The sequence below is a fragment of the Gymnoscopelus microlampas genome (genome assembly GCF_963454915.1).
Source record: "Gymnoscopelus microlampas genome assembly, chromosome: 9".
Taxonomy (NCBI): Eukaryota; Metazoa; Chordata; class Actinopteri; order Myctophiformes; family Myctophidae; genus Gymnoscopelus; species Gymnoscopelus microlampas.
Window position 1 is genome coordinate 17,597,851 of NC_139946.1, and position 12,096 is coordinate 17,609,946.

The window sequence follows — 12,096 nt, forward strand, 5'->3', positions numbered from 1 at the left end:
CTCTGTTAGAAGTAAAAAGTCCTCAATTCAAAATTTCACCTAAGTTAAAAGACCTTTTCTGCATGTCACTTTTCCCATCTCTCTCTCTTTCCTATCAGACTACTGTATACTATCTAATGAAAAAAAGGGTAGTGGCATCAAAATACAGTCACAATACCAAAGTAAAATTCTAACGAAAAGAAAATAGCCGATCTACTGTACAAGCTCTCCTGAGGCTCATTGTTAAGGATTCAGGACAAACACCATCCGGCGACACCGGATGAGCCAGTGTGAGTTTCAGGATTGTTGTAGGTGTTGTTACAGGTTGGGAGGATTTGAGTAGAGGGAGATGGTTGCAAACTGCACCGGGATGATGTCTTGCATCGTTGCATTATAGCCTCCTGATTGAGAAAAGGGCCCAGGGTTTAGATGAACATGCCCGATAAAAGTTAGCAGTAGTAATAACATTTAGGCTCTATGCCACCTGTTGCTCATTCGTCTCTGATTGTGAAAAAGAAAAGAAAAACATACACATGGTATGAGATGGAATGGAGATATATCTGAGAGTTGGTTGAATTGCAATGTTTAAAGAGGGGGAAAGCTATAGAGATAAAGAGTGAAACATCAAACGAGAAATGGAGGAAATGTGGAATAAAAAAGAGGGGGAGGGAAGGAGAAGGGAGAGACAGCGACAGAAGAGTATAGGGCAGAGTGGAAGAGAGGACAGAGAGAGACCTTAAACAGAGGCAGAGACAGAGAGAGACCTTAAACAGAGGCAGAGACAGAGAGAGACCTTAAACAGAGGCAGAGACAGAGAGAGACCTTAAACAGAGGCAGAGACAGAGAGAGACCTTATAACAGAGGCAGAGACAGAGAGAGGCTCGTCGTGATTACAGATGCTTTATCACTCAGCGGCCATTTTGTGACGGGACGTCACGCTGTCTCTACAAACACCTGTCAGCTAGCAGAGACAAATAGAGAGTTGAAGGACGGGAGGGAGGAGAAGAGAGAAAGGAAGCAAAAGAGAGACACATACACATTGAAGAAGGCATGGGTAGACAAGTTATTCAGAGACAGATACGGACACAGAAAGAGAGAAAGAGAAAGAGAGAGAGAGAGAGAGAGAGAGAGAGAGAGAGAGAGAGAGAGAGAGAGAGAGAGAGGGGGGGGGGGGGCGGGGGGGGACAGAGTGAGAGCTGAGGCAGCAGGGATGGTGAATGAGCGTGTGCAAGATAAAATGAGAGGAAATAGAGGGCGGTGAGGTAGGTTGGATGAAGGGAGGGTGACAGATGAAAATGTTTAAGTGTGACAGACAGAAGCATGAAAGAAAGGGGGAAGAAGCGAAGGAGGAGGAGGAGGAGAAGAGACAGACTGATCTCTCCACAGTCCGAGTGTATATGTCTGTCCGTCTGTTTGCATGCTGGGTACACGCAAGGCAAGCACTCTCTCTCTCTCACTCACTCTCACTCTCTCAATTCAATTTTTCAATTCAAAGGGCTTTATTGGCATGAGAAAACATACGTTGACATTGCCAAAGCAGAAAGCACAGAAAGCACTCACTCACTCACTCACTCACTCACACACTCACACACTCACACACACACACACACACACACACACACACACACACACACACACCTTTTATTCATGCTCCACATAAAGGACACAAATATTACAGGTGCAGTTGAGGTTACATTCACAAAATCATGGCATATGATATAATAAGCATGTCACTCAGTACTCTATGGGTATGAGAAGCAGCGTCTCCACCACGCGCACACGCCCGTGCACACGCACGCACGCACGCACGCACGCACGCACGCACGCACGCACGCACGCACACACACACACACACACACACACACACACACACACACACACACACACACACACACACACACACACACACACACACACACACACACACACACACACACACACACACACACACACGCAGCTGCACGTAAAAAGTTATTGAGAAAAGTATTGACTTTAACTATTTGGAGACCTCACATTTTTCTATGTTTTAAAGAAAAATACCATGACATATTTTTTTTTACATTATTTTGTTAATATTAATGCTATATTATCATTCAAATGTTAGTGTTTTGCCAATTACTTGGGGGCCCACTTGCAATATCTGCACGACCCACAAGTGGTCCCTAGATCTATATGTCTGTCTGTCTGTACATGTATATCGTCGCTGTCGGGCAGAAACCTCTTATCTCCATATTTTAACTGTTTGTGTTTTCATAAATTAACACTCTACTTGATCATACTACAGCTTCACACAAAAGTATCAAAAGTAGCAGATCCACAAGCTTGTAGATCTGCTACTTTTGCCATTTTTGAATTTTGAATCCTGAAAAGTAACCGTTTTGGACATAATGAGGTTTCCACCCGACAGAGACGATCTGCTTTATGTGTCCATTTGCAACAGAACCGCTTCTTGCATACCAGCGCCAATGGTGTGAAATCATGTGCGACTGGGAGAGAGGAGTGTGTTGACATTTCAAATCAAAAGGAAGACAACCTGATGACATCTCATACACACAAAACACTGTGTTTTCCCATGAAGGAATAGCATTCGCTGGCGCTCTGAGGGGATGCACTGTCTCTATGGTAACTCAAGATACAGAATGAATCCAGTCCCGTGAAATGTTTTTTTTCTTTTCTTTTTTACACAAATCAGGTGAGATTCAATTGCTTGGAGGAAGGTGAATTGATGACAGGAGCTTACGAAGAAGAGTATAGGAGTGACAGGTAAGAGGTAACCACAGTTTTTCTTCATTTTCCCCCGTCCTGATGTTAACCATCACATAGGATCCAATCTGAGAACCCATTCGGTAAAAAAATAAAGAGATTCCTTTTCTCCTTTGTTTTTGAATCTGGAGGCACCACCTCTTTTTTTTTGTATAGAAAAGGGAACTCGGGTTTGGCTCCTCCCCTTTCTTAGTGCACTTCCTCTCGAGTGCTTCTGTGTTTATTCCTACTAACAACACCACTACATGTTTAGGGCAGTGGTGCTGACAGGTTCTGCTGTTAGCAGTATCTGTCTTCTTGAGAGATTACATAGGATCTGATGGCACTTGAGTCCCTATCATAGATGTCTCTGTTCCTTTTCTGTGTATAATAAAACTCAAGACTTTGGTCTTCATTACTTCAAACAGCCATAGGTCCCCCCCCCCGCAGAGGAAAAAAAGAGTAGCCAATTATTTCTTCCACACTCCTGTATGATGAAGTAGGACATAAATCTACGAGAAGAAAAAAGAAGTTGAAATTTATGGTTGAAAAGAAAAGTTGAAATATGGACATGGTTTCCACCCGACAGCGATGATATGACATCCGTCCCTGAGGGCCCGTGTTTAGTCACATCCATAGCAGTAAGAAGTTGACATGGTGGATAATTCCTGCCTGGTGACTGCTGTTTGGCTTGAATAGAGATGATGGAGGGATTTACGGAGCTTTTCTGTGGGTTTCTGTGTTAACGTTGTTGCAGCCTGCATCGCATCGCCGTTGGAGCCCATGTCAGGCCCAAGGCGGAGGGCTTTTTATATGGCGTGAGTGTGTGTGTCTGTACATATATACTATTCATTGTATATATGTGTGGCAGAAACCTTGTATCTCCAATCACTGTATCTTTAATCACTTTTATGCATTTTCATAATGCCCTATTTTATACTTATACATTGTATGTTGTATGTTGTATGTTGTGGGGCATTTAGATATTGTCACCAAAATACTGTTTCCAGAATTAAAGTGGTTGTGGGTTTTATAAATATTGAACCAATGAAAATGTTTATTTGACAGGGACAATACAAAACACAATGTATCATGTTATAAAAACATGAAACCGTTGCATTGTATGAGGGGTTTCTAGCCGAGGCTAATTTGCAACCCCTGTCCCTGGTTAGGCCTTTCTATACAAATATCTACTTAGCTAAAAACATTATCCAACTAGAAAAAGTGCTCCTCGGAGCACAGGTCTCCGCCAGGTCAGGTAGGCTACTGTGGCCTCCTGGTGGCGCTATAATAGGCCAACGTGAAAAGGGTGCCATTTCTTCTTAGGCCTTGCACGACAATCGGACACTGACTGCATTCATGATTTGAGGCATTTTGTCAAAAACATGTGTTTTGCTGAATTAGACCTGTTGGTGGCGCTATAACAGGCCAATGTTAAAAGGGTGGCATTTGTTCCTCAACATAGTGTGAATGTGCGTGCAAAGTTTGAGCGCAATTGGACGGTGCGTTCATGATTTGCAGAATTTTGTTCAAAACAAGCCAATAATGCAAACTTTAGATGTCAATCTTAGCCAATCAGTATGGAGTATGAAAAATCAAACACATCCGTCGTGATCACATGACTATAGAGATCATGTGTACCGATTTGCGTGAAATTTGGATACAATTGGAAGGAGTAGTATAAAAAAATGTGTTTTACACAAGTCGGCCTCCTGGTGGCGCTATAAAAGGCAGATGTGAAAAATGCAGGGCAAAGGTTTTTCCTTGACCTATAGGGAGTGTGCATACAAAGTTTTACACAGATCGGTGCAATTATAGGTAAAAACACGAATCGGCCTGTTATAGCGCCACCATGAGGCTGATTTAAAAATGTTCAAATGGTAGTTCTTCCTCGGCCTAATGGGAATGTGCTTGCAAAATTTCTCGGAAAGTGCATGCTGTGTTCATGATTTGAGGCATTTTGTTCAAAACGGAGCACTCCTGCAAACTTTGGAAGACATTTTTAGCCAATCAGGATGGAATATGAGAAATCTGAAAGACCCGTTTCGTTTAATGACTATAGAGATACTGTGTACCGATTTGTGGGATTTTTGGACAAAATCTGTAGGAGTACTGTCAAAAAATGTGTTTTGCACAAATCGGCCTCCTGGTGGCGCTATAACAGGCCCCTGTGAAAAATTTGGGGCAGAGGTTCTGCTCTGGTATCCAGGGACTGTGTGTGCACAGTTTGGCTGCGAGCAAGCCAACGGTGCCGGAGATTAGCTGTACACAGACAGATCGAATGACGGACGGACACACGGACGGACACACGGACACACGGACGGACGGACAGGGGGTAAAACATACTCTCTCGCCATGCCTTTCGGCCTGGCGGAGACAATTACATTAAGCACATGCAAGAAGCTTTGATCTAAACAGGTACAAAAGCAATAACATTCCCAAATTATAGTCATGAAACCAATGACGTTAACATTTTAAAACGTGCATAACATATTAGTGTTCGAGGCCAGGATCTTAATCGTATCGTAACAAGAGCTTGTGACAAAATAATACCTACTTTGGCCATACAAGGTTACAACATGACAGCTCAATATCTCATACATTTACAGTGTGTATATACAGTATATAGTAGTCAGGCCCCCTGCGCAGCAGTGTTGCCGCAGGCCACACACGGGCTCATATACGTATTAATATTTTGTACAAATCAAATCAATTCAGTGCTCTCTCACCTTCACATGCCTGTTTCTTGTGTGCTCTCGGCATTAATACCCAGGAGGGGTGTTTTCTACTATGATTATGCTTAGGACCGTAATCTAATACTTATACAAGATGGAGCTGAGTGGCGCCACCACTGACAAAGAACTAATAATCACAGCAAGAAAGAAACACCTTCAGGGGTATTACCACCACGTGTTACCGTTAATGGAAAACGGTATGCATAGTGTAATGTACTGATTGTATTGACTGCTGGCCAAACTGTGGTTGGCAGAGCAACCGTTAAAAATGCATTCATTTCCAACTGGTTTCAACAGGATTTTTGTCTCCACAATGATGATGCTGCAACTGAATGTATCAAACTGTGTGTGTGTGTGTGTGTGTGTGTGTGTGTGTGTGTGTGTGTGTGTGTGTGTGTGTGTGTGTGTGTGTGTGTGTGTGTGTGTGTGTGTGTGTGTGTGTGTGTGTGTGTGTGTGTGTGTGTGTGAATGTGCGCGCGCGTGTGTGTGTGTAATTAACACATACTGTAAGACCTGGGGCCCTATCTTGCCCTATGCCTTATGCCTAATCTTATTAGGCATTTTTTAAGCACTTTGAAAAACATTTTAAAATAGTGAAAATAGCCAATCTACATCTATGTGTTCTGAGATTGCAGATTGGGCTACTTTCACTATATTTTAAAATAGTTTAAAAAATACATACATTTATAAGGCTAATAAGATTAGCCCATTGTGCATCAACCCATATGAAAGTAGGAACTAATTGACTTCTTGCGGTACAAGTGACACAGAAACCATTAAACTCCAGTAGCAGAGGTAATTCACTTAGTGTAGTCCATAACGTCGCACTTACTGCTATATTGCACATATACCTCCACATAGATGGGGTTCTGCATGGTGCAATGATGACCATGCATGCACTGGACAGTTAACCTGGGAATGTCACAATGTTACATGGACATCCAGGATTCACACTGCTGTGTGCTTCTTGACACACTGGCTGTGTGAGACTATTAGGGCTGAGGCAGCTCTGTTTGAAGCTAAAGATCTGGGCCAGGCGGCGCTCTCTGTCTCTCTCTCTCTCTCTGTCTGTCTGTCTGTGTGTCTGTCTCTCCCTATCTCTCTGTCTCTCACTGTGTGTATGTCTCTCTCTCTTTGTCTCTCTCTCTCTCTCTCTGTCTCTCTCGCTCTCTCTCTCTCTCTCTCCAGGGGAACTTGTTATTTTTCAAGCTTGAAACAAACACAAAGACAGAGAAAAGGTTACGCTTGGAGAAGGAGAGCATAAGCTTGCTGTCTTGATCTCTGTTCTAAATGAGATGTACTGCATGCGGTCTGACTTATGCATACACACATGCTATTGCAAACGCCTAGTACATGTATTTACATGCTATAGAGTGAGACAAACACACACACACACACACACACACACACACACACACACACACACACCCCGATAGACACACAAGAGTCGCGCATCATGCATGCATTTGCACATGCACAACAAATACACAATACAGTCACCAACAACAAACACACAAACGCATGTATTTCTATCTTTCTTTTCACTTTGTTGTTCAAGCCCGTCTGGTTTGAAGCTTGCAGGCACCATCAGCCGGCTCTGATCCGTTCCCTTACATTAAGGGCTGCTTCCTCCATCGCCTGGCCCCCCCAGCGCACCAGGCATGCGCTCGCTGTTGACAGCACCGTTGTTTCCCTCAGAAAAGAAAGCCTTCTCAGTTGTGACGAGGAGGGGGTGGAGGAGGGGGGGGGGGGGGGCGAGTAGATGGAGGAGAAAGAGAGAAGGAGAAAGAGAGATCCCTCTAGCACCCCTTAAGCTGGGCTCACACTAGAACAGGATTTTTTAACTCGAGATCAGATTTTCCTCCCCATTGTGATACAGATGAATAGGAACTTAAAAGTATACTATGTTGGTTCCATTGATCCAAGCCAGAGCACAATTGATGGATCATTCAAATAAACATGTTCCGAAAATGCACCGACCGGCCCACCCATCTGACCGCTAACACGGCTGCTGTGTTAAGTGATCTGAACGGGTTTGCCCGGGTCCAAAAAAAAAGGTTGGGAACCGCTGCTCTAATCTTAAACATGCACACACTACAAGACTTAAAAATAACGGTGCTTAAGATGATCATGCCTGCCGGTGCAATGCGGCCCCTCGCGTGATCTCATCTCACCTGATCGCACAGCGGGAGGCTCTACGTCCTCCCAGTGGGGGCTCCTCACTGGCAGGTGAGTCAATAGGATACAACAGCAGTGACAACACCACACAAATGTGTGTGGGGAGGAATAGGAATTGACATTAAGATAAAAAAAAATGTAAAGCACCGTCATGTAAAGCAAAATGTAAAGCACCGTCATGCAGTGGAGCTTAGAGAAGTAACATGATTTGCAAAAAATCTCACCACAGGCTACTCCCTTGAGGGGAATTGAACCTTAACCTTGGCATTGTTGGTGCCAAGTTCTAACCCGCTGAATCGTCCCTAATGAATATCACACACGTTATCTTTAACAATCTCAGCTCAATGGTTACTGTTTCCTTTGGAGAAGAAAAAGCCAAAGGGGGGGGGGGGGATTTACACGCAAAGTGAAGTGAAACAAAACAAATCACATCACAGCCTCCATTGAGCATCAGTGGAAATGAAGAGACTAACCATGAAGGCATGAATGCTCCACCACGTTTTAGTCCAAAACATTCTTCTATCACACAAGCCCTGGATCACACAAGCCTTGGATCACACGAAACGATGCAGCGCATAAACCATGCATCGCACACAGTTCCTTGTGTAACACACACACACCATGCTATCAAACAATCCTTGCATCACATCTATGGAAGAGTTTGAACTTAAAAGTTTACAAAAGCATTAAACTAGCCGTTGGACTTGAGCTATAATCAAACAATACACTGTGTAATCATCCCACCCTAGCAATTTGCAACTGGTCCAGGACAAGTCTTCTAAGCTTGACCCCGCCCCCCATGTTTTCTGTACATGTTGATGATGTCTTGTATGTTATTGAATGTATTTAAATGTATTGATGAATTGAATACATAGGACCACAATGGAAGGATTGTGTTACTGTATCCTTTTAGCATTATTGTATAATCGTGTCCCTGTACTATTTGCAAACTGTTAATAAAGTATTCAATGTGTCAGTTACAGTACACACAGTATAGAAATGTCAGTGTTAACTCTGAAGAGTGTACAAATGCTTCCATTTGTACACTCTTCAGAGTTACCCCAAATGTCTGCATACTCCTGTAAAGGTTTTGCAGTCTTAGAGCCAATTCCTCACATTTTGTACGACATGTTCTGTACAAACCATGCCTTTATTTGACCACTTGAATCAATACTTTGTAAAACAGATCCGAGTTGCAGCTGCACTTGGTACAGTACACGTTCCTTTTTCACTCTACATCAAATCTCTTTGCCAAAAAAAAAAGTATCTTTCAACATTTGTACAGATTTTTGACAACATTACGTGCACATTATAAAGACACACACTTAGGACAACACAAAAAAATTAAATAAAAAACACAAGACAGAATCAACAACAAGCCAGCAAACAACAATAGTTTGCAATACCAGGTAGCCAAGTATACTCCCAAAAGTTCATTCATATATATTTTTCACTTCTATACAATTTACTCTTTTCCATTCCTCTTTTAAAAACTTTCCAATAGGTGACCAGTCTCACACAAACATCAGCAAGAGTACTTCTTAATACATAGGATAACCTCTCCATTGGCAAAATCCAAAAGTAGTCTATCTAGCTTGTAGATCTGCTACGTTCCCCCCAGAATAGGGATGCTGGGGTTCACATGGTTAACGATGTCATAGCATCCATTTATAACTTCATATTCAAGCAGTGGTGGCAGTAGTAGCGTCAGCAACACCTCTGGCTGTGCATTATCCCCGTCCCGCTGTAAGCTAGCCTGACATGTTAGATATGAGCAAACAGGCCCTGCGGAGTTTAATATTAATATCGTTGTCATGAACATGATTACACTGGGAGTGTTCTAATGGTATCACGACGGTGATGATGGCCTCTGTTTGCTTTTGATTTATGTGCTATGCGTTAGCCGACTCTCACACAGAGGAATATGCATAGGCTCCAGTGGTTCTCAAAGTGGGGCCCTGGGACCCACAGGGATCCTTGACAGGGTTTCCAGGGGGTCCCCAGCGAAATGAGTAAATATAGCATCCTCCCCACTCACATTTCTGTGTTGTCACTGCTGTTGTAGCCTACTGACTTGCATGCCAGTGAGGAGCCCCACTGGGAGGACGTAGAGCTTTCGTTCTAGTCCTCCCGCCCAACACTCCCTGCTGACAGGCTCCGCCTTGCAATTATCACCCGCCCCGCCCGGCTTCCCTCCACCGAACACTGGCCAATCATGTTTGCCACCCAAGCGCCACACTGTAACCACTTTAACCATAATACATTGGCTATTTGAAATTTACAAGCTCACAACAACACGTCACAATGTGGATTCAGTGCATTGTTCAAGGGGCTACTAGTTACTTCTTCATACAATGGTGTCACACGGCGGAAATAGCCGCTCTATTTGTATTTTTATTTTTTTTTGTCATGCAGTTGATTAAAAATTACCAAGTAAACCCCAGAATCCACATTTTAGGGGAAAACTTTCGCAGAAAATAGCAGATCTACAAGCTTACAACACGTCACTTTGTAGATCTGTAGATCTGCTATTTTCTGTGAAGACATTTAATGTAGAGCGAAAACAGAAAAGACACTAGCATAAAGCCCTGACGGACTCTGCTCTGCTAGGGTGGTGGTTAAGTATAACAAAACAAATGTCTGTGGAAGTCTGCGACTTTGTGTCAAATTAAATGACACCTCATGACCAATGCTTCCAATACTGTTACTGTGTCCCTATTCTTACTTATATACTTTTAGGTTTTTTGTTTTACTTTTGCCCTAGTTAAAATACACAAAAATGACAAATAATATGCAGTGCAGGGGGAGGCAGAAGACCCAGTGGGCTAATTTGAAGCCTCCACGTGAATTAAATTATCAAGAACATAACACAAACATAACATACAGAAAACGAGTACACACGTGCGTGCGTGCGTGCGTGCGGGTGGGTGAATGTGCCTGTTAGGCAGTGGCAGAACAATGTAATGTCAGCACCCCCTCCCACACACACACACACACACACATACTGCACACACACACACGCACATTAGGGACTAGACGCTACATACAGTCCTGTGCTCGGTGGAAAAGTCAGAAAAGAGTAAAGACACATTAAAGCTTGATGTTACATCACTTTACAACAAACTGCAGGCCTTACAAACCTACATTATTCTCACACAAAATAACACTACAATACATGCCTGCCTGCAAAGCACATGTATGACAGCGCACGCACACACACACAATCTAAGAGTTCAGCACCATGGACAGTGACTAGGTCATTTTGGAAGCCACTACGTTGGACAGGTGTTACATGTGATGGACACTTCAGTCCCTATATATATATATATATATATATATATATATATATATATATATATATATATATAATTTTATAGAGGAACAGTTTTCTGAGAAAAGACATTCCATAATATTCCATTGAATACTTATACATTATTGAAAATAGTTATCTGCAAGTGAGAAGTGAACTTATAGGGGATAAAGCTCTGAATATTGACGAGTAGAGTGAGAATGGACCAGTGAATTATTTAGTTAAACGTTATCAGACGTTGCTGATATTGATCCTTGGAACCGTTCTAATCTTACTTTTTCTCGTTTCCAGAGGAGGTTGTTTTTTTACCTGACAAAAGTGATACATCAGAACGCGTTGAATAACTGTTTGAGACAAAGTGATCTGCCATCAGTAATGAACAAAACACTCATTCAAAACAAGCCTTTCCACAATAAAACCGCACAGAATCATCTGAAGAGAGGGTGACAGATTGGGAGTGACAGATACTCAAACAGAACACAACATCACGATTCAATTATTTTTCATTTCGTAAGGGAGACTAAGTCAACAGCACGGGTTGTAAAACAAAACGGTGCGCAACAGTGCCATTGGGCAAGACAGTTATCTGCACACCACTCCAGTGGAGGGGACATAGTGTTAGCTGCAGGCAGGCGTCCGAGCAGCGCTTATTTGTTAGTGTGTGTGTGTGTGTGTGTGTGTGTGTGTGTGTGTGTGTGTGTGTGTGTGTGTGTGTGTGTGTGTGTGTGTGTGTGTGTGTGTGTGTGTGTGTGTGTGTGTCTGTGTGTGTGTGTGTGTGTGTCTCTCTGCTGGATAGTGATTTACCACATCAGGACAATGTAGATAATGTTAGGGTAGTTGCCTCTTCCAAGAACGTTGACTAAATTGAGCGTGACGGCCAAACCCCTCCTGGCATCCAGTATGTGGCTGAACTGGGCTGGAAGAGCCAGCTGGGTCTCTGCTACTCCAAGCAGCAAGGTACACACACACACACACACACACACACACACACACACACACACACACACACACACACACACACAGAGAGCGAGAGAGAGAGCGGCTAGGCTTGTTTGACCCGCACTTGGATGTTAGTCAACTTGGCAGGTACGCCACATAGCTTTAAAGACAAGTTGAAATGAAAAAAAAATAATCATATTTCACGCTTTCAAA